Consider the following 3613-nt stretch of genomic DNA (forward strand, 5'->3'; position numbering starts at 1 on the left):
TCTGTCTCAAAAATAAACGTTAAAAAAAATTTTTTTTAAATAATAATAATAATAATAAAAGTAAAGAAAACTTTATGCGATTGCCTTTGCCTTCTCCCCAGTAAAATGCAGGTGGGGTAGAAATTTTTACAAGTACAAAATATATTTTCTTTATTAAAAGATTCAAGCATCTAAAGAAACAAATATCTACAGAAAAGAGAGAAGCTTTTAAAGCAGAACTGACGAACCACAGCCCTGGAGCCAAATCCAGCCATTGTCTGTTCTGATAAGTAAAGTTTTATTGGAACACAGCTAACCCCAATCGTTTACATATTTACATACAATATGTAAATGGCTGCTTTCCTGCTACAACCGCAGAGTTGAGTATTTGTGATGGAATCCATTTGGCCCACAAAACCTAAAATATTTACTATGAGCTCCTTTACACATTAAGTTTGCCAATCCAAACTGGATAAAAGAACATCTAAAGAAAAAAGTAAAAAATGCTCCAGTACTGCATTGCTACCACCGCCATCGATCACGCTTCTTTCCGAGTTAACAGGGCTAATACTCTGAGTACACTTGAGTATATAGGCTGCTCTCAATATGTTAATATGCACATGTATGTACACACACAAAGAACTTTCACATAAGTGAGATTCCATAGTATGTCTTGTTCTGCAACTTGCTCTTTTCATGTAATATAGCTTGGACCTCTTTCCATGCCACAGAGAGCTACCTCATCCTTTTCAGTGACTGCACAGTAGTATACAATCAGGATTCAACCAAAATTTAATTAATATAACCATCCTTCCATAGGGAATGAGAGTTTCAAATGTCTCACAATTATAAGCAATATTACAAAGAACACTAAATGCATATCTGTGCACAGCCGAAAAAAACTTTAGTAGCATACACGCTTAGGAATAGAATTACTAAATCAAAGGGCACACCCTTAAAATTTTCATTTTGATAGTGTCGAAATGCTCTCCAGGAAAAGGATATCAACATTTAAACTCCTACCAATTGGGTATACCACTGACCATTTTATTAAACCTTGTCTCAAACACACAATCTATTCTTGTTAATTTCAGCCACTGTGATGGGTGAAAAATGTATCTTGTTATCTCATTTTGCCTTTCTTTGACTAAAGGAACTTAACCATATTTTTAAATTTCTTTTGGCCATTTGTGCTCCTGTGAATGGCCTATTTTCAGCCTTTGCTTCTTTTTCTTTTTTTTTTTTAATTTTTTAAAGTGTATTTATTTATTTTGAGAGAGAGAGTGAGAGGGAGAGAATCCCAACCAGGATCCACACTGCCAGTGCAGAGCCCAAAGTGCAACTCGAACCCACAAACTGTGAGATCATGATCTGAGCCAAAGTCAAGAGTCAGACGTTTAACCGACTGAGCCACCCAGCCATCCCTGCTTATTTTTCTATAACAAAATTTGAAGACACGTATTTTGGTCATTCTACACAGCATTTTATAGTTCTTGTCAAATTAGTTGCCAACATCTAGAAATGGGAATACTTAACATGTTTTAAATCCACATTTCTGGCTTCTCCTGAGTGTTTGAAGGCTCTACAGTACTGGGCCTCCTTTGGCAATAAATGACTAGAACAGAAGAAAGCCTTCTTCCTCTTGTGGAACAGGTGGTGTCCCTGATCCCATGTCCCTCTTCTCTCGAAACAGGCCACTGACCTCTTCCAATGACTTGTCTAATCTTGGTAGACACTTGGTTTTGCAAACCCTATTCTGTTTGGTCATTTACTTTTTTTCTTAGTGATTGTAAGAGTTCTTTACATATCTAAATATATTCATGTGTCTCTTTTGTACATTGCAAAATTTTCTCCCATTAACTCCCTTCATTTAACTTTAGGATCACTGGATTTTGTAGTTGCTTAGGAAGGTCTTCCTTAATCCAAGTTTATAAAAACTATTATTGTTTATGTTTTCTTAAAATGCTTATGAGTACACTATAAGCCCCATGTAGTATTATTATTATATGTTTAGTTCTTGCCTGTTTCAAGTATAAATTATATTTTGTATGTGTTGTGGTACCCACTTTCTCAATTTCGTTTTTAGAGTATTTGATCATTTGCTCAGTTATTTGAAATACCACAAATAGGAGTACACTCTTCTGTGCATTTTTTACAACTAAATAGTATATGTAGAGGATAATTTCATGTTGGTCTACATAGATCTACGTGATTTGCAATAGTTATATTATTAATTCCATTATCAACTTATTTTGTAATCTAGTTAACCAGCCCCCTATTTAACATTTAGATTTTGTCTAGCATTAGGTTACTACAAACAGTGGCACAATAAGTATTTTAATTTGTTTCATTATGCACCTGTGTGCATGACTATCAGTAGAATCAATTCCTAGGGGTTGAAGTATAAGTTATGAAAGTATGTGTACTTTTGAGGGATGCCTAGTTGGCTCAGTCGGTTAAGTGTCTGACTCTTGGTTTCACCTCAGGTCATGATCTCATGGGTACCGGGGTTTGAGCTCTGCATCAGTCTCTGCGCTGACAGTGTGGAGCCTGCTTGGGATTCTCTCTCTCCCTTTCTGCCCCTCCCCAACTCACATTGTCTCTGTCTCTCTCAAAATAAATAAATAAACTTTAAATTTTTTTTAGAAAAACTTAAGGAAAAAAAGTATGTGTACCTTCTAAAGATAGAGAGGTTTATACTCCCACCAATGATGTATGGGACTGCCTTTTTCCAGCCTGTGTGTATTTTCTCTCTTACTGATTTTGCAAGACCATCTGATATATCTGATAGGTGAAAAATGGTGTTCATGATTTTAACTTCTATTTCTTTCATTTTCAGTGAGATTGGGCATCCTTTTATGTGGTGGAACCACTTTTTTTGTTTTGTTTTTTTGGGTTTGTTTTGTTGGTTTTTTTTTTTTTTTAATAAATTCCTTATCTGGGTCTTTTGCACATTTTCTAAGACCTTTGTCTTACTGGTCAGTAATGATTTCGATTGAATGATGAGGCCCTTCTCTTATACACTGAAAGTATTTCTTCAGGTTGTGGTTTCTAATTTTCCTTTTTATGCTTTCTGCTGTGTAGAAATGTTTTTAATGTAGTCATGTGCATTAGTGTTTTTTTATTTATGGCTTCTGGGTTTTAAGTATTACTTAGAAGGACCTTCCACAGCCTCCCTCCCTTTTTTTAATAAAGAATGCTTCACAAATTTGTGCATCATCCTTGCACAGAATCCATGCTAGTTTTCTCTGGATCATTCCAATTTTAGTATATGTGCTGCCAAAGCGAGCACCTTTCCACCTCTTAATATTCATTTTGAAAAAATCTCCCACTTGTTTACATTTAAATTATTTTACATTTTTTATTTTTTTTAAGTTTTTATTTATTTTTGAGACAGAGAGAGACAGAGCATGGCTGGGAAGCGGGGTTCCAGAGAAGCCACTGCCCAAAATGGCCGGGACCTAAATTCATCCAGAATCCGATTTCACTTATCTGTACAGTTTTGCCCAGCGGTGTTTTTTTTTTATTTTTATTTTTTTAACATTTATTTACTTTTGAGAGACCCAGCACAAGCAGGGGATGGTCAGAGAGAGAGGGAGACACAGAATCTGAAATAGGCTCCAAGCTGTCAGCA

The 3613-nt window shown here is 35.5% G+C and overlaps 1 non-coding gene across 1 annotated transcript; it reads right to left on the bottom strand.

Annotated features, from left to right (window-relative positions):
- Window positions 1-3164: 3164 nt before the first annotated feature.
- Window positions 3165-3271, bottom strand: LOC128773620 (U6 spliceosomal RNA). The gene has a single exon (XR_008417972.1). It is a non-coding gene; the product is annotated as a U6 spliceosomal RNA (small nuclear RNA).
- Window positions 3272-3613: the final 342 nt, after the last annotated feature.

Source organism: Panthera pardus, unplaced genomic scaffold (genome assembly GCF_024362965.1).
Source record: "Panthera pardus isolate Hobbes unplaced genomic scaffold, ASM2436296v1 HiC_scaffold_25, whole genome shotgun sequence".
Lineage (NCBI taxonomy): Eukaryota > Metazoa > Chordata > Mammalia > Carnivora > Felidae > Panthera > Panthera pardus.